Source organism: Pantherophis guttatus, chromosome 4 (genome assembly GCF_059756535.1).
Source record: "Pantherophis guttatus breed Tessera chromosome 4, ASM5975653v1, whole genome shotgun sequence".
Classification (NCBI taxonomy): domain Eukaryota; kingdom Metazoa; phylum Chordata; class Lepidosauria; order Squamata; family Colubridae; genus Pantherophis; species Pantherophis guttatus.
The window spans coordinates 121742840-121763551 of record NC_142066.1 but is presented as its reverse complement, the minus strand read 5'-3'; the positions used below and the strand labels follow the sequence as shown (position 1 = coordinate 121763551).

Below are 20712 nucleotides of genomic sequence, written 5' to 3'. Positions count from 1 at the left end.
GTATGCCAAAAACATACCTTACATCCTTCTACTAAGAAAGAAATGTTAATTTTCAGAAGCAGTAGAGATTTCAGAAATATGAATTGTTTACGATAGTTAAACTATGCTCCTTATGGAGTGTTCAAAACAGGAGTCTCATTGAAGCACAATCTGGCTATTCTTAAAAAATCCTAGTGTATGTTTCCTTGAATACCCAAGAGATACATATTAAGTATCCATGATAATCTTTTTGACAGGTTTAAGCTTCAGTCAGTTGCTACTGACTCTTAATCACATTGAACTATAAATGCAAATATCCATAATATCTCTAGACTGTAAATTTTTATGAAGTAGTGAGTCATTGGCAATCTGAAAGGTAATGGATTGAGCTAGACAATTCTGCAATTCTTCTTCACCAGATCACAAAATGTCTTATTTGGTTTCTGTCTCTGTGTTGAATTCATCTCTTATTTTTCTTCTACTTCAGATTTTGCAATAACTGAACATTATCTTTCAGCAGTGTTAAAATGTATCTACTGTGCACTTTCACAATTCTGTAAGTAGGTAGTTGATAGAATATAGCCAGAAAAAAATATATAGAAACTCTTAAGTAATAAGAGTCAACACCCATAGCATGAATAAAGCATATTTATGATAAACCTAACTCCTTCAAAAATGGATCAAGCTGGCTTGGAAGAAAATGTGTTGTTATTCAATGGAATAGTTAAACAGAATACATTTCTCAGAAATGTAGTCATTGAATTGTCTTTGCAAATCCTGCACATAGTAAAGACTTAGTGTAAACCAAGAACACACAACTTGATCATACTCTGAACTACTAAATAAATAAATGTTTTATTAATATTTAAAGTTTAATGTAATTATCACACAGTATGGCTCTGCTCACACAACATATTTAATTGGATGAAAAAGAAAACTGGGAGAACCAATAAGCCATAGTTCATCAATCTTTTCCTTTTGTAAGTGTAATTAGGATATAAAATCCTAGACAGGCCATGTGAAAATTAGGCTTTTTAGGCTCTCTGTCTCTATAGTTTTCCATTTCTACCTTCCCCACTGGTCACATAAACATAAACATACAGAGTGAGAGAGAAGGGGAGGAAGGGAGAGGGAGAGGGAGAGGAAGAGGGAGAGACTTCCAAAACTGAAATGGACAGGGATGATAAGAACACCCTCCAACTTTATTTATCATGACGTGAGGAGTGAAATGCTACCAGTTTGTACTGATTCGGGTGAATTGGTAGTAATAAAAGCTACCAGTTCGGGTGAACCAGTAGTAAAAAAAAGCTACCGGTTCATCCGAACCAGTATTTCTGACGATCAGCTGTCCCACGGTGTTTATATTAGCTAGAAACCAAGAAATCCTGCTTTCTAACGAATCTAAATCACGCAGCACAGCTGTTCCTCTCTTGCTGTTCTGCTTACCTTCAAACAGCTCCTTTTTTCACGTGAAGCATGCATTTGGTGTGCACTGCACATGCGCACACACCATGCTATTGGTGCACACCACACATGCACATGCACAGCATGCATTTAAACATGTGCATGCATGCACTGTGCATGCACGGGCAGCAAACCAGTGGCAACCCGCGGACAATTTCACCACTGCATGGCATGGACCCAATTATTACACAAAGAACTTTAATACTTTTTTCAATGAGACAAAAGTGAAACAAAACAAAAACAGTGGGGTATTACCACTTAATGAGTGATATACATATCACCGATTCTGTGTTGTTTGTTCATAAACATGAGATAAATAAGAAACAGAGGGAATACCCTAATAATCTTTTGTATTAACATCAACATGGCATCCTCTAATAGAGCAGGATCAAAAAAGGATGTGATATGATGATTTCTAAGATTCTTACCAAATATATTGTTGCTTTTAAATTTTGTTTTTTAAAAAGCAAGAGAAAAAGGATAAATTAATTAATAAAACTTTCCTAAATATAAAATGTTTTCTGATAGAGATGAAGGAATCTACAGAATAGGTGGGCTGACCTGGGATAACTTATCCATTTATTTAGAGATATATTTGAAATAAGGTCTGTGTTTATGTCAGATAGGATCTTCCATCCATTCCCCTTTCAATTTTCCTTGTTTTGCTGTTTTGTTATATTCAAGCTCTGAAATAAGACATGATTATAACACAAATTCTTCTGTTGTGACAGAAGATGCCGCCTTCTATGCTAATCAAAACAATACAGGCATACTGAGTTGCATGAACAGTGGTAATCTTGCTAAAAGGAAAGATTATTACAAAGACCTAGCTTTGAAGTGGGTATGGAATGGGAGAAAGAGCAAATGCTGGCAGAACTAAACAAACATGTGAGGGAGAAAACATTAAAGAGCTCTTTGTTCCAAACAGCAGAAGTTAACTACTTGAGGTTAAGAAAGAAACCACCCCCATATACTTCTCCAGGCTCTGATTAGGCAATTATTGAAATCTAGTTGTGCAGGACTGTGAGATCCTTTTATGCTATTCTGATTTTAATGCATGATTAACGTAAAACTAAAGAACAATTTTTTCTTTAACAAAATAAAGAGGTAGCAACATAGATTAACAATATGATTAAAGTAAACTTAAGGGTTGGCATTAGTTATGGGGTGAATGGGAAAATGAAAAATAGGGAACATTGAGTATATTATTGGTCATGAATTAAGTGGTAGATACAAAAATGTTGCTTAATTGAGACTACAGTATTGTTATTCCTTTATTAGAACCAAGCAAAGTGACATAAAGGAGACCACAAATTTTCAGGTTTTTCAGTTCTCTTTGTCACAGATATAAAAAAAAGACTGAGGATTTGATTGCATGATTGTGGCTGTCATTTGGCCTTCTGACTCTCTGTGGAGAGTCTCTGTGACTCCCCCCCCCACATGCACAAGATCCTGGTATGACATAATAGAGAATTAATAGAACATCTGGATTTATTTCAGCAAACCGAGAAAGCAATTTTGGGTGAGGCAGAGTAGCAGTAGGAGTAGGAAGAGGAAGAGGAGGAGGAAGAGGAGGGGAGGAGGAGGAGGAGGAAGAGGAAGAAAAAAAAAAAGAAGAAGAAGAAGAAGAAGAAGAAGAAGAAGAAGAAGAAGAAGAAGAAGAAGAAGAAGAAGAAGAGGAGGATGAGGAGGAAGAGGAGGAAGAGGAAGAGGAAGGAGGAGGAGGAGGAGGAGGAGGAGGAGAAGAAGAAGAAGAAGAAGAAGAAGAAGAAGAAGAAGAAGAAGAAGAAGAAGAAGAAGAAGAAGAAGAAGAAGGAGGAGGAGGAGGAGGAGGAGGAGAAGGAGGAGGAAGAGGAGGAGGACGAGGACGAGGAGGAAGAGGAGGAGAAAATATGATCAATGGACTCAAATTATTTTGGTGAAGAGCATGGAATCCTCAATATATACAGGGATTTTTCAAAATACAGAAAAGTATTTTGTTTGAGATAAATTTATTCTTTTAGATTTCATTCAGTGTTGTGTGCACAGTGGTCTTTTCATCCATTTTTCCTCCACAAGAAACTACCAAATATTCTTAGTAGCTGAGAGATTACTTAGGGATCCAAAGTTATTTAGTGAGCCTCTGGGACTAAGGACGTATTTGAAATTGTGACTCCCTGATGTCAGTCCTGTACCATAACTATCCTATTACAGTAGATGGCTATATATGGTATTTCTAATATTCTTTAAATAAATGATTCATTCAGTGTTATTCACTCTCCCTTTGTTAGGTCAAAGACAGGCACTGGTAGAACTTGAGGGAAAACATCCAAGGAGGTTGTACTGACTTCTGTTCTGACTGAGAAATTATATCAGTACAAGAAACAGTTATATAGAGAAAACTGGTATTAATGTGTAATTCCCTATCTGGGGCAAATATTTTAGCATCCCTTTATTTCTATCTTTCTGCAAATAAAGATTGGACAGCCATGATACACAGGACATGTGAAATATGGCACCATTCTTGTACTTCTCTGAAATCCATATGACAAAGATCACACCACTAAACTTGGCAAAAGCCCACTTTTTTGGCACCACAATTTTTATTTATGCAACCAAAATAGGTATGTTAAGCTATGTGTAACAAACATAGCTTAACAAACCACCACAACAAAATACGATGGGCTAAATATTTCAGCCCCCCGCATCAGTGACATAAACAAATATCTTATATAGAAAAGCCTACAAAATATAAATTTAAAGTAGAAAAATTGCTCTGCTGAGTTATCTTTGAGAAGAAAAAGATTCTCCCTCATGCAGACACTTGATCACATGTACCACTTATAAATTAGGGACTGCTTACATACAGCCTGCCTTTTTCTGCATCCCCTTTAAATGTAGGAATATAGGAAGAATTCCCCCAGGATGCTTAGATGGGGATAGCCAATGTAACTAAACCCTTGTTGTTAGCTTGCTTATGTACATGGACCCTAATGGTTGAAAGTGGCTTAAATGTTGGGTTTCACTATTTAAATGAAGATGTTTGGTTAGCATAATTTTTCTAGTGACCTTTTTTCCTGCTTAAAATAAAAGAATTTGCAACATGGGCTTAACTAGATTGTAACTGGGGTCAGTATGTCATGAGAACACTTAAAGTAATTTAGAGTCACGACCATCATAGAGAGGTCAGGCCTATTCCCTCTACATTATTATCACTTTGCACATATCCCCTTGGTAGTGGGCCCAGGGATTAAAAGTAAAGTAACCAAAAAGAGAACAACTAGAACTTCATCTCTGTCACGAAAGTCTGAAAATTAAATCTTTAAGTTACCAGTTTATACAACAAGACTAATTAGGAAGGATTGCTGTAGACTCAGAACTGTTTGAAATGAAAAATAACCCCTTATGATTAGTTGGCCAATTCAACTAACTCAGTGTTTCTGTTGCATGAGATATTAATCTCCCATGACAGAAAGGTTAGCTTGGTTACTTCATTCTTTACCACTTTCTTGGTTTACACTTTAATAGAGCACTGTGTCACAAAATAAGCTAAATACATTCATGAAACACAATAAATTACAAAAACACCAACGAATTTTACAAAATAACAATGTATAGCATGTGGGGTACATTCAGCTGCTAACATTTTTATTCAGTCAGCTTAAAATACTATGCAAATAAAATTGAAGGAGGCAGAGGTAGGTGCTTGGCAAGTTAAAAATGATCAGCTGAAAATTGTTGGGTATAATTTAGCCAATAATCTTCCTCACAGCCAAATAAATTATAAAGCCTGATATTCCTTCCAAATGGTTTTGAGGAAGGGTAGTCAAGGACAAGGTTATTATATGTCTTTTCTAGTCCTGTTAGATTGGAGCAATGTATCAATGGAAGCAAACAAGCAACCTGGCTTATGAGTTATCCTTTATAACAAAAAGCATGGATTTGAGAGGAAAAAGTGGTACTAGTAATGTAACCCAACAAAGAATGGACAATTGAGACAACACATATCTTTCAAATAGATAAAATCATATGTAATATATGTTCCTTTCTCCTCTTAATCATAATTGCTCCTAAATGCATGTTTCCTTCACAGACACATAACTCACTGCAGCCTTAACTTGGCCATGTCAGCACTTAATATTTCCCATTAATGTTACATCTGGAGATGTTCAGATATTAACCACAAAACTGAGGGCAACCCTTAATCATTTGGCCAGTACTTGAAGGAAGAGAGGTAATATATCATTTTTCCCCTTTATAGATGCATTCCAGCAATATAACAATGTCAATCTTTAATAGTTGGTTTTAATTCTGAAAGTCTGTGACCAGCAAAGAGAATTGGTGATATCTTTCTTTAACTAGGACATCCACATGAGCCTGGCATATGTGCATGGTTATATATGCATAATGCATGCCTATAAATTTACAGGCTGTCACCAGTATTCCATTTGTACTGCAAGACTGATAGATATTCAGTGGTAACATACCAGCTATTATATTATCCAATTGGCTAAAAATATTTCCATCTTCTGTCCAGCTGTCCCATACCCTGGAGATCTTCAGTCAGTTAAGTATAGATAGTATAATTGTAGTCTTTGACCCAATTGTATAATATTTGCAGCTGACATTAAGTAAATCTGTGGACATTATCCACAAGGGCCATTTTCTACCAAAAACAAGATGTACCAAGATGCAGCAAAAAGCAATTGTCATATAACTATAGGATACTGCAAAGAGTTGCAAAAGCAGGTCAATTGATAAGTGCCCAAAGTCCAGTTAGGTGACTGGCAGGACAATTGATGTCAGAACTTCAGATCTGTATTGTAACTTTTTTGGACTCCATTGTAACTTTGAATGATCTCTAAGTGACTAGTTATAAATTGAGGACTACCTGTAATACCAAGCTAAATACCCTTCTATGCTGCTATGTTTCTAATCTCAGTGAACTATTGTTCTTTAATATTTGATTCTTTATCTTAGTGTGAAGATTCTGCCAAGTGACTGCTACCTTTTGACTGCTGTTTTAGATCTCAGACTCTGATTTGCTGCCTGCCTGCTGTTTTCTGTAGCCCTTTTGAACTATGAAACAGGTGGCTGCTGTGAACTCTGCTTGTTTGGGATCTCCTGCATCTTTTGGTGGATAGCCAGTGGAATTATTCCTTTTAGGAGGATATTAAGCTAAAAGAAAAAGAATCATGAGGATATTCAGTGAAAAGGAAATCAATTGCTCTCCTGCCGACCCTTAATGTTCAGATTTTCAGCTTTCATTTAAAAATGAAGTCTCTTGTTCTTCCAAAGCCAAGAAATAAAATATAGAATCACTATTTTGCCTATTTTATAAGAAAGGTAGTCTCCTGTATTTAACAGTAAGAAAAGCCAGCACCAATGACAATTGCTGCCTGGATCAGAGATCTAGCAGATGAATTTGTACAACGTATTATGTTTGGTTAATGTTAATCATGGTTGGACAGTTTTTTTTTCATGGAATGTGCTTTTAAATTAAACCCATCTGATTCAAATATTCATGAAAGCTTTCAAAATATCAGAAAAACGTCAGCTCATATGCTGTTAATTTATGGAAAAAGGTAGTATTGCTAATAGAAATATCCAACACTTGGAATAGAGGTAACCCATGTTGCTGTACAAACCTTGGTAGAAAGATCAGTTTTTTTCTGATTAATACTAAAGTATTGATCTCTCAAAGCCTTGAGAAATCAAGTATGCAGTATATTCTTCATATAGCTGTACTGTGTTTCATTTATAGAATATGTTACTAAAATATAGTACATACATAGGAAAAGTGAACAAATGTGTTCTATATGCAGATTACAGTTTTATACTACATTGCTGATCTATTCTTGTTTTCCTGAAAGAACCTGCAGATATCTGATAATACATCTTTTGACAACTGATGCATCATTTAATAGTGGCAGAATGATCTATCTAAATTTGGCAGGGCAAAAAACCCATGAGTTAAATATAAGGTATTACAAGATGCAAAGGAAAGAAGATGAATGGCCTTCCTGAGTTGAAATTGTATTTTGCAGCTTGCTATTTGATTTGGGTGAAAAAGTGCATACTTCTGAGAAACAGAAGGCTATTGAGTTAGTAATAATACAACCTGAAATTTGAGTGGCATGGATATTTGTGATATGATAAAGTCAAGGTTAATGTGGATTTTAAAAATAATTATGTTTAGATATGCCACATTTAGAATATGAAATAGATTCAAACCCACGGTTATCCCCAAAACCATCTCTGTGGCCCTAGCACAAGAAGAATTTTACAGATGAGAAGTAGACAAACATAAATGGCTAACTTATAATGAGATATTAGAATTTTGTCAAAGGGAATATAAAATAAAATCAAGTGAATAATCTGTAGTAAAAGGATATAGTTGTCAATAGTTTTCTTACTTATAGTTATTAAAAACATTTAAAGGAGACAAAATAGTTTATGGTTCTGAACATTGTAAGACTGAATTTTAAATAGAATTGTATACAAATAATGAACATATAATTGCTAAAATGTATATTGAAATTAATAAGAAGAAGGGAAGTAATGTGGGCTAAAAGGTATGTTATACAATGGAGCAATGGGAAAATATGTAGTTTAAAGGATTGAAATTTATATGATTATAATCTTAAATGATTTTTTAAAAAGTTGATATACTGTTGGTACATTTTGCTGGAAAATTGTGTAAGGCACTTACGTTGAAAATGTGAACAAGTAGGGATATTTTATCATGTTCGGTGAATATGTTAAAAAGCTACATTTTTTTGATTCAAAGAAACATATTGATTCAAGATATTTTAAAGATGAATAAACAGTTGAAAAAAAGGTATGGAATTCTTTTTTTGTACACGGTAACTGCAGTGAGATTATTGTATGTAGAAAAGTGGAAAGACTCAAACTACCCACAATAGAGGAATATTTGGTGAAGTCAACAAAATTGATTTCTTTGATCAGAGAAAAGGCAGCTATTTATTTACTGCAGGCTAGAAACATCTTATAGATTTTTTTGTGTAAAACAGAAAAATTGAACTTATGATTTATGGTTTTGACAATTCCACAGAGTAAGCAATAGAAAGAACAAAATTATGTAACCACAGAGGAATTTATAATTCCTTTATAACTATATATAATTGTAATTTTATTTATAACTGTTGTAAAGAAGATCAAAAGCAACTTTTTTTCGTTTTAGCTTTCTCTTTATTTTTTCCTTTGTCTTTATATTAATTAACATTAGTTATTAGATATCTATGCATCAAATTTAGAGGAAATGTATGAATGAAGAAGTAGACCATAAGTTCTACATGGAGCAGGTCACAACTTCATTCTTTTTAATAAGGAGGCTGAACCAAGCAGGATTTCTAAATCCTTAGTGATTGGCTGCCAGACAGCGTAGATAATATTCTGTAGGGTGGGTGAGTGCTTTAATTTGCTATAAATTAAATGTTGCTGCTGTGAACCAATCATTAACTACGTACTTAAAATCATTGTCTTAAAAGTCCCTTATCGGTCCCAGTTTCATAATTGTATTAAGAACTATTGACCAAATGGCATATGACTCCATGATTTCGAGAAGTGCTTGGACTGCTTTGCTAAAGTCATACAGTTCATGTGATCCGTGTGTTCACATATACTCAGAGAATATGCTAGCAAAATAATGTCTTTGGCAGCTTGAAGAAATCTGAAAAATTTATTGTCTTTCTACATACCCTTCCCCTCCTCTAGGATAAACAGTAGGTGAAATATTGCAATTGAGCTATTTTGGTAGGTGTGCAGTTGGGCTGTCATATTATTCTTTTTCTTCAGATTGTAAAGCATGATTATCTGTAGCTCAAGCTGGCTGTTTTCAGTCTCCATTTCTTTAATCTTTGCCAATTTTAAAAATAACAAGAGTTCCATCATGTGATTTCTTTAAAATAATTCCCAGAAATTATTTATTGAGCTTGGCCTGATTACAGAGGAGGCAATAGATGTGTGCCAATATCTCCATTACAGGTTTTCCCGTCTCCAAAATATTTTAGACTAAAATAGAGTTCATAAAAGTGGCCTCCTTAGCAAAAAAAAAAAAAAAAAAAAAAGCCCTATTATTTGGGCAATAGGTATCTTCCAGGATCCAATCTGGGTCGGTCACTGGGATCAGAGGTTTTGTATTTTAAGCTTTCGGACCATTGCTGGAGATAAGTTCCCTGAAGATGGGCTCCAGGACGAGTCCAAAAGCTCAGAATACAAAACCTCTGGTCCCGGTGACAGACCCAAAGTGGTTCCTGCAACATTATCCTGGGACACATATATTTGCCTGCATTCATAATATATAGCTTATACTGTATATCTCGTACGCGCATTGATGATTCCAAGTCAATTCAAAGTGCTAAGGAGTATGAGACAAAGGTTTTATACTCTTCATGAGCATGGTATCTTCCAGATATGTTGCTTTCATAATCTCATCTGGATGGGGAAGTCAGGACATCCAAGGCTATTAAATTTAGATAGGCTGTTATAAGTAACAGCCCCCTTTTGAGGGGTGAGGACTTCAAGCCAGTGATTCTTGAAGACTACCTAGACTAATCTCTGCAGATTTCTTGAAAAAGTTTCAGAAGTAGTTTGTCATTGCTTGTTTCCAATGGCTGAGAGAAAGAGACTGGACCAAGGTCACCCAGTGACTTTGTGCTCATGGTGGGACTAGAATTTATGGTCTCGTGGTTTTTAGTCTAGTTCCTTAATCACTACTTAAAGCTGGTTGTCTAATACAAATGTAAAATCATTTCAACTATGGTGATGGTACGGGGGAACTTTTAGGCAACTTTATTCAGCAAGCATGCTAATGGCAAGAAAATAACATTTCATGAGACTCAGATGGAAATCTATTGTATCTGCAAACGTGCAATTTTCCATCAAAAGAATCAGTCTGCATTTTTGTCACTGGAGGCTCTTAAAACTTAAGGACACTTCTGCCTTTTTAAATATAGTTTCTGCTAAAAATGAAAGTTTTCCTTGTTTTGTTCTTTTTCCCTAGTGGCAATCCTAAACAATAGGCTATAAACAAGGTGTTGTCTTATGAACTAGGATTCTGCTTTTTAATTTCCATTATGTAGTGACAACATCATCAAAAGAGAGAAGATTGCTCTGTTATCTCTTCCTACACCATGGATCCATAATAATCTTCCTAATGCCTCAGCAGAGTCTTTCCCATTAATTGAAATTTTATTTCACTACTGAGCATAATGAATTGGGGAACATTGTCAAATTTGTTTTCCTGTGCATTAATGTTTTCTTCATGTAAGAGATGCTAAGGAGTTATAATTCTCTGCTGTTTCATTTGTGGAAGAAAGTAGTATCCCTTTTATACTCTGCACAGTGGTGAAATCCAATTTTTTTTACTACTGGTTCTGTGGGCGTGGCTTGGTGAGCGTGATATGGCTTGGTGGGCGTGGCTTGGTGGGCATGGCAGGGGAAGGATATTGCAAAATCCCCATTCCCTCCCCACTGCTGGGGGAAGAATATTGAAAAATCTCCATTCCTACCCCACTCTGGGGCCAGCCAGAGGTGGCATTTGCCGGTTCTCCAAACTACTCAAAATTTCTGCTACCGGTTCTCCAAACTACTCAAAATTTCCACTACTGGTTCTACAGAACCTGTCAGAACCTGTTGGATATCACCCCTGACTCTGCAGATGAAAGACAGTTGACTGCTACTTCTTTGCAGAGAATGGGAACTTGGGGTTTCTGACAAAGACCATAGATGATTTCACAATCACTCCAATGCCATAAGCACTAATGAGCAAGGTGGCGAAGTGGCTAAGATTACTTTCAGTGGACAAAAAAAGCTGCAACCCCAAAAGGTTCTGCATGGTCTGTTTCTGAAGCACCATCTGAAGATTTAAATGAATGAAAGCTAAGACAATCTCATGCATTCCCCCCCCCCCGCCAGTTCCCACCTATTGGATAAAAAAGAATTTGCTTTTGGAAGTGAAAGAAAGAGTACTAAAGGGAAATTCCTATGACTGGAGTGTGGTATGTATGTGCAAATGTCCTGTTTTTCATTATGCATCCTTGTAGCTGTTGGAAGTTTTCCTAGCTTCCCGTTTAAATTATATTCCAAGAAACAATATCATGAGGGAACTCTTTTCAACTTTCTCAATGGCAGTTCTACTCTCATAACTAAGAACGATTCCTGTCTTTGATAAATTTTCTTTCTGTTAAAGAAACATGGAGAAATAATCTACTTAATTCCCTCCCCACACACACACACACACCATTTTGGTAGACAATTTGGAAAGAATCTGTGCTAGGTAAAAGTGATTGCCTTTCAATGATTGTTCCTCTGAGCTATCCAGGACACTATATGACATCTGAATTGGTACCTTGCGCTCAGATTTTACTTAGTGTAGACAAACTGTTGAGCTGTGGCCATTTCCTTGAACAAAATAAAAGCTATGCCTCTCATCCATGTGTTCTAGATACTTCTCTTATTTTTGTAAAACAAAAATACTGTATTTATTTATCATCTCATTTTGAATCTGTGTCCAAAATTGTTTTCTATTTTTATAAACTCTCCAAGAGTGCTGTAAAATGCTATGGAGCAGTATATAAGTCTAATTGCTATTGCTATTGCTATTTAATCAAATAATATTCACTTTACTGACCTTAGACAACTGGAGCCAGTTTACTGCAGTGGAGACTTGAGTTCCATGCTTGCCTCAGGTATGGAAGCCAAATAGGTGACTTCATAATCCTGGCTTCAACATCCACAATACTTTATTTATTTACATCATTTTTGTGCCATATTCCAACTTAGTTCATTGAGTAAAATGTGAAACAGAATATTAAAGAACATTTTTAAAAAATCAATTTGGAACAAGAAAAGACAAGTGGAAGACATATTTTCAGAGGAGAGCTAAAGTTGAATAAAAGATGACAATGCCTCTTACTGAATTTCAGAAACTGAAGCCTCTCAGAGTTACTTTGAAGTAAGAGGAGCAGTCTATAAATTTTATAAATAAATAGCTGGTAGTCACTCACAATGGGGAAGTCTGGTGGTCTCAGTGTGCCTCGAATCTTCCTACTCTTCTCATTAAAGTTTACATAGTTTATGCTTTAAGAAACATTTTTCTCTTGATGCTCCATCAGACAAATGTGATCTTCCTGAATTTTGGTATTATGGGAGAAGGGAGAATAAAATTTTCTACACCCTCTGTCTACGCCTTTAATTTGTCCAATTCTTTATTTTTCTTTTCCCTAAGCTCAGCCATTGCTGCTTTTCCTCCTATAAGGAACTGTTTCATCATTCTGACTATTTTTGTTTCCCCTTTCTGTGCTTTTCCAACTTACCATTTCTTTGTTGTAGCAACAGTTATAATACAAAATGTCTTAAGTGCTTTGAGAATGCTGAATACTTTACCACATCTGCTTTTATTATTGCTGAGCTCAGAATATCTATCAAATTTTGTATTGCCACTAATGAAATGGAAGTGAAAATTTATCCTGCAGTTGGCAATCTTTGTGGGGCTGGTAGATGTGTTTGGAATTTCGGAGTATGTCAGGAGTGTTTTCACAAAATGGCTGCTATTGTAAGGGGGAGTAGCTTGCACAATCTAAAATAATAGCAAGATAGTCTCAAAATATTAATTTAGCAAAATGAAAGAACTTGAGACTCTTCCTACCATATCTTTGGATGCTGTTTAAAATTCTAACTCCATTTCTTTATTTAAAACAAATATTGAACTTTAGTCTCCCATAATATTCATTATATATGGGTAGCTTTTCCTCTTGTGGCAATAGCACATCTTTAATTTTACTAGTATGGTTTGAGGTGTATATGCAATATTATAAATTACAAATTTTGAATAATATTTTAAAGCCAACCAATACAGAAACTTCTAAAACATCAAATACTAAGAGCCTCTGAAACATTAGTTAATTTGATCCACCTTGTCTCTGAGTGTGTTCCAGAGACCTTGTTCCAGAGGCCTAGGCTGCCATTGAGAAGGCTTGCCTCCAGGGTCCATGGTGTTTTCAGAGGCACCAATCAGGGCACTAACATTGGCCAACCAGGGCATATTACTTTATGAGATTCTATGTTGGATAACGACTTTCTTTGGATGCCCAGAAAAAGGCCAACAAAAACCCTTGAAATCTGACTAAAGGGCACAATCCTGTTTAAATTGGAAAGAGAACACAAACTTTGTTCAACACCATCTGTGTAATTTTAGATATCCCCCAACTCAACAAGATGAATTCCAATTTGTCAGTGTTCTGTGTTCTACTCCAGAGAAGAAAATGTTGTTTTTGGAACCATGTTGAACAGCCATTGCCATTTTACTGTCTACTGACAGAAATTAATGGTGAAGGCCTTATAGAGCAATTTATCAACAGTTGTTTGAATTCACACTTTTCCAAATTTCATATCTCTAGACTAGGGAGCATTTGCCTGCCGATTTATGTCAAAATGTCAGTGGATGCTAGAAATTGACCAGGGAGGGCTCCAGGGAGTAACTGATCTTAGCAATGCTGAGTTTGGTTAAACTCCTGGAGGACGAGTTTTGAAAGGAGCTGAAAGGCCCCAGAGTGGGCCTCTGACTGATCACAGAAGATATGTAAACACAGATGCAGCCAGCAAAAAAGGCATACCAAAGAATTGTAATTAGCACGTTGTAAGGAAAGGGCCAGGAGGACAGGGTTTTGGAAGTAAACAGACTCTTTTCAAACTAAATGATACAATGCAAGGGGCAGAAAAGAAAAAAGAGAAAGTTCACTTTAACTCTTGCAGAAACATGAATTACTATGTGAAGAACCCCAGTACTGTTGGCCATCAAATTCATTTTCCATTCACTGATTAAAATATACAGTACTGGATATGTATTAGTCAACACATCAGTGTATAAAGAGTCAAGTGGTTGATGGAGGTTTTGATATATTAAAAGGATTTGAGGTAGAACCATTCTGAAAAAAAGACTACATCATTACTTGATTGCCTGGATTGGTTCAACAAGTTAGAATTGTTGTATATGAAACTTGGAAGCATTTAGCCTAATAAATTAGGAGTGCAGTATTGACATCTTGACAAATTGTACATTTCACCATTTAATTTTGTCTTCTCCAGTCTGAGCGTTTAATGAACGTGTATGATGACAGCCTGGCTTCCTGCTCCTCTTGCAATTTCTTAAATTACAATCCATTTGTAACCTCAAGAGTTACTGAGAAACAGGTTTCGCTCACAAATGTGAGTATCTGATTTGACTGAGGCAAGTATGGTTCCACTCTTACTTCTGTGGAGTTTTCCTACATTTAGATGGGGTTTGCACATGGAAACTGAGGTTCCTTCATTAATTTAGCATAAGCCATGTTCAGATTCTCACATTTTTGAAAAGCTATAGAATCTTTTTTCAGTAATGTCAAGAAAAAAATATTTTGTAATTATGAAATGGTTCTCATGACTGTGACTGCCAAATTATCTGCTAAAGATCTGACAATTTTTAAAAGACGTAATAATATTGATTTTTTTAAAAAACGGCAAAATATAACATTGCTTTACCAAAAAAAAAAAAAAAAGCCACCCCACCAAAAACCTCAATTAAACAAAAAGGACCAGGCAGTAGATCAAGGCAACAGATGCCGTAGATTCATACAAAGTGACATATTTATAAAAAATTCATAGAAGATTTAATATGAGACAAATCTGTTAGTGTTCATTTCATGATGTAGCGCTTTTTTAAGGGAAGGGTTTTACAACCATGTGGAAACTTTTAGATTACATTTTCCAGTAGCAAGTTTTATTCTGAGACATTTATCTTGTGCTATTTCCTTTGCTTCAATGTAACTTTTGATGGTGTTTGCAATCTGACTGTAAGTAAAATACAAAGAACTGGGGAAGAAAGAAATTGACTTTGAAAAGAAATATAACTCAGTTTTATTATGCAAGGTTGACATTTATGACCTAAAAATATGGAACATTCTCTTCTTTAAAATAATATCCCACCCCACTTTTTGGAATTGCTACCACAACCCCAAATGTGACATTATTGCTTGGTTGTTGTTTTTAAATCACATAAAAATAAATAAAAACCAAAAACCTATTCATTCAAATGAGGCAGAGAAAGAAACAAAAGCAAAGGAGAATCCAATTTTCATGCAGGAAAGGCCTTGGTGGTTTCAAGAAAAGGCCTCAAAGGGACTTTTCCAGAAAAGGACCATCCATGAGTATCCCAATGCAACATATATAGCAAGAGCCCTTCTATGGTCACAGTGACCTTCCAGGTGTGTGATAGTGAGACAATCTATCAATTATCCTGTTTCCAAACTGTTTAGGGCCTCATTTAGCTCATCATTGCATGCAGACTCAGGTTCAGAAGATGCACAGCCTCTCTTGATTCATCTGCTGTAGTACAGTGATCTCAGGGTGTTGATAACAACTGGCCAGGTAGATTTAAAAATTGTTAATAGCACTGAAGATAAAGTAGGACTTTATGATACTCTACAGCATAGTTGCCAGGCTGGAGAGGTACAATGACCCAGTGCTGCTTTCTGAGGTTACCACTTCAAGCAAAAGCAAGAACACTGTAATCCTATGCCCCCATCTTGAGTCATATAAAGGATCCAGAAAATATTTGTGATTGACAGTATCAGAAGTCACTGAGGAATTGAGTTGAACTCTTTATATTTCTTGCAGGATGTTGACTTTTGAACCCAGACCTGTGCCTAGAGGAATATTAATGTATTTTTTGGCAAAGAGAGCTATTGAGGATTGTGGTGTACAGTACACTCAAAAGTTGTACTGAAAATTATGAATGGTCTGTACTCAATCTAGGTCTTTGTGTTGTGTGTGTGTGTGTGTTAAATTTATATTTACTGACAAAGAAATAAAGGGAGACTAGTATAGATCTATTTCAAGCTATTTAGCTATCATCAGCTAGCCATACCCTTCTGGGATTTGAACCTTAGCTTGCTTGCATATTAGTTTGTCGTGAATGTGACTGCCTGAGGGCTTCTGGATTGGGGCTGAAAGGCGAAAAGGAAGCAGTATGCTCCTTCCCATATTTGGGTAGACCAGGTTGCTTCAATAGAAAACACACACACACACACACACACACACAGTTTTATGTTGCTTTCAAGGGATGCAGTGGCTCAGTGGCTAAGATGCTGAGTTTGTCAATTGAAAGGTCGGAAGTTCAGTGGTTCAAATCCCTAGTACCACGTAATGGGGTGAGCTCCCATTACTTGTCCCAGCTTCTGCCAACCTAGCAGTTCAAAAGCACGTAAAAAATGCAAGTAGAAAAATAGGGACCACCTTTAGTGGGACGATAACAGCGTTCCACGCACCCTTGGCATTTAGTCACACCAGCCACATGACCATGGAGACATCTTCTGACAGCACTGGCTCTTCGGCTTTGAAACGGCAATGAGCATGGCCTCCTAGAGTTGGGAATGACTAGCACAAATGTGCGAAGGGAACCTTTACCTTTACCTATGTTGCTTTCATTTGTATTTTGTTCATTGTTCATGATGTATTAAGACTCTAAGACCCTAGAGTCACATATGTGAGATGATCAGCTATGTAAACTGAATAAAAAACTCTCTTTTTCTCCCTCCCTCTCTCTCTCTCTCTCTCTCTCTTCCTCCCTTCCCTCCCTTCTTCCCCTCCCTCTCTTTGTGTGTGTGTATGTACAGGCACGTTTGAGTCAGTTTTTGATTCCTGATCAAGTCCCTGCAATTTTCTTGGCAACATTTTAGAAAGTAGTTTGCCATTGCTTACTTCCTAGGGCTGAGAGGGAGTGACTGGCCCAAACTCAGCTGGATGGTTTTATGACTAAAACAGCACTAGAACTCACAACATCTGTTTCTAACCTGATGCCGTGACCATTACACTAAACTGGCTCTCTAAATAAATTAGTAAATAAATAAATGTGTTTCAACTTGCTGATTTAAGTCTGCCTTGCCTAACTTTTTTTTTTTTAAATTGATTTATATGCCGCCCTTCTCTGGAGACTCAGGGCGGCTTACAATGCCTTAAGCAATAGCCTTCATACTTTTGTATATTTATACAAAGTCAGTTTATTGCCCCCACAATCTGGGTCCTCATTTCACCTGTCTTTGAAAGGATGGAAGGCTGAGTCAACCTTGAGCCTGGTGAGATTCGAACTTCCAGTAATTGCAGACAGCTGGTGTTAATCACAATGCTTAGTCTGCTGAGCCACCAGGCCATCAAGATTTCAACTTCTATTATCCCAGGGCAACCGGCCAATAGACTGATGGAAATGGAAGTTAAAGACATCTGAAAAGCAGCAGGTTTGGGGAGCTGGTGGATACTTTGAAAAATAAACTTATTATGCATTGGGAAGCACCTTTATATTTCCTTTTTCTCCACTTGACAAACAGGTCAATGTTTGGTTTATATCAGATTATGTTTCCATGATAATTTTCATCTGAATAAAATTCTCTGCTCTGTGAACTTTTCACCCACAATAGGAATGAAAATAAATCTTAAAGCACTGTAGTGTTTTATGGCAAAGTGTTTCTGTGTTGTAACCCAGCAAATCACTACTGATTTGGCTTCATAGATTGTTACTGTTTTTTTTAAAAAACTAGTAAGACAATAATGGGGTTGTTAAATCAAATGTTATTAACATAAAATTTGTTTTGGGAGAAATTTCCACCGTTGTGTGACAACCTATTATACAATGGTTTACATATCATGCCAGATTGAAAGAGTGTTATAAAAATTGCTTCTGTGCTCTATATTATTGGTCTAAAAATCAAATATACTTCACATATTTAGTAAAAGAGCAATAAACCCAATAGATAAAGTCCCCAAAATTAAAATAGATTCTGTGCAGCAAAAAGAAGCATATTATTCTCAAAATTAAATATTTAAATCCTAAATTGCTCAATGAAAGTTTTAGAATCACCCACCTTTCTGGACTAAGTGGATTTGGATCCTACAAATGGTGAGCCAGCTTAATGTTATCACAGTTTGGTTTTAACTGTAGTGTGGAGTCTAACAAGAATACCCTAGGTTAGAATTAATCATTTGCTGAAAATTACAGGAAATTAAGTCAAGAGTACATATCACCTTTGAGCAAAATATTGCCATCCTTATCATGTAATTTTAGTGTAAATAATAAACAATGGTATCTCATTTTAGGGTTGGATTCATGTTATTTTAGTATAAAGATCACTAGGTTGGTTTGAGATTTGGAAGCTGAATTAATGACGAAATATTTCTAGTGTAGTGTGTTTCATAGTGAGAGTATAAGAGTCTTGCATGTATGAAACTTTTCCCTATAAGGCAAAAGTTTGGTCTACCCATAATATATGGAATAATTTTACTCTTAAATATTTTAAAGATTATTTAGATCTTTTGATCTAAATCTTTTGATCCATCTGACAAATACATATAAAAGTGCTAACTGCTAAAGCATAATTTGATCAATATTTAATTAAAGCAAGCCCCAGATATGTCAAAAACAATGGCCCCACAATCATGTGTAGGATTGCTGTTTCAATGAATCATGGGGCTGCCAATTGTGTGGCTTATCTATATAGCAGTTAATATTGAGGAAATACTTATTTTTAAGAACAAATATGAATGAAAGAAAAATTGGTTCCCTGGAAATAGTTAACATAGTTTGAAAGACGCACATTAAAATTAAATGTTATGAACTGATAACTATGCACCCAAGTAAAGACTAGTCTGATTAAATTAACAAAGCATTGTCTTATGAGACCACTAATAAAAAATGATTTAACTTTGCAATTATTAATTAAATTCATGATTGTTCAAATGTGAACATTGTTTTATATGACAGTCTTTTAGAGCATTAAAATAGTACAGATAGTATGATAACATGGACCTTCTTGAGTAGAACTGAATTCCTGGCAGCAATATTTCCCATTGCTTTTTTGGGTGATTTTTTCACACTGGATCCTGTAGTTATTTCTTTTATTTTTAAAATGTAGGTAGCATTCATGTTGCATAATATAGCAGCACATGATTCATCCAAAGTTTTTCAAGAAAGATAACATAGTTCTTAAAAATCTCTGATTATAATAATGTCAAAATAAAACTCCAAGTACAGTTTTGGTAAATTGTGCTATATTATTTATTTTTCGTAGATATTGAATTATAACAGACAACTCCTTATTCGTGTGTCCTCAGTATGAGGTAAATGACAAGTTATGTCTGGTGGAGTAATTATACAAATAGAATCTTTTAGGTTCTGGTGATAAAACACAAGTCCATAATAGCAGTATTTACATGATGATGTCAGCACACATATTATCAATTTGCCATTATTATGGTCTGCTGCAGATTCCACTGTCCTCATTGCTTTGAAAACATAATTAATTTTAGCTAAACTTCCGCAATAAATAGTAAAGGTAAAGGATTTTACTCCGCTAGTCCTGGCCAACTATAGGGGGCAGTACTCATCTCCATTTCAATGCCATTGAGTCAGTGCTGTCTGAAGACATTTCTGCAGTCGTGTGGCCAGCACGACATCACAGAGTGCTGTTACCTTCCCACAGAATTGGTACATATTTATTCGCTTTCAAACTGCTAGGTTGGCAGTAGCTGCGGCGAGGATAGGAGCTCACCCTGGCACTCAGATCTCAAACCTGGACTGCAGGCTTTGCAGCCAACAAACCCAGCATCTTAACTGGTGAACCACCATGCCACCCCAGTAATTTAACAAAGATTTCTGCATGTGATATTTATAAAAATTCTTAACTATTAAACATTGGTCAAAAACAGAGCTGAAGGATTGAAGTTAGATAAAAAAAAGAATGCCCAATGTTGTTTCCTTGCCATTAACCTGCTTCATCATGTGAGAAATCCTTTGAGACCGAGACGCTGTGTACGTGTGTGTTTTCTCTTTCCCTAAAGGATCAAATGAAAGAAAACAATTGGCATGCTGTATCTGCTTCCCAGGTTATTCTGATTTCAAAACCCTGCTGACTTCTGCTGCCATGTCTTTCCCTTTTACTTTACAGACAACATCAGAGTGGAACGGCGGCTGACCCTGTGCACTTGCTTCAAATGAGTGTAAATAGAAGATGATATTACTTGTCCGAATAAAGTGAACTATCCCATGGAGGGGAATAATAGCTGTCGCCTAGCACCGAGTCTCTTTTCCTCTTCTGAAAAAGACGAGGGAGAACTTAAAAGTCAAGGAGACCCCAAGATGAGGGCGAATGTTGATTACTTTAAAGATTAAACTGTTACCCTGGTGAAGTCAGCAAATACTGTTTCTAAGCAGTGATTTCAATGTCTCTTGAGTGCTGTGAA

General features: G+C 36.0%; 1 long non-coding RNA gene across 2 annotated transcripts in view; it reads left to right on the top strand.

Annotated features, from left to right (window-relative positions):
* Window positions 1–20658, top strand: part of LOC117654887 (uncharacterized) — an 84297-nt gene extending 63639 nt beyond the window's left edge. For both annotated transcript variants that reach the window (XR_015734018.1, XR_015734019.1), the window contains 2 exons: window positions 14533–14674; window positions 20418–20658. This is a non-coding gene — a long non-coding RNA (uncharacterized LOC117654887). The remainder of the gene's footprint in view (window positions 1–14532; window positions 14675–20417) is intronic.
* The last annotated feature ends 54 nt before the right edge of the window (window positions 20659–20712 follow it).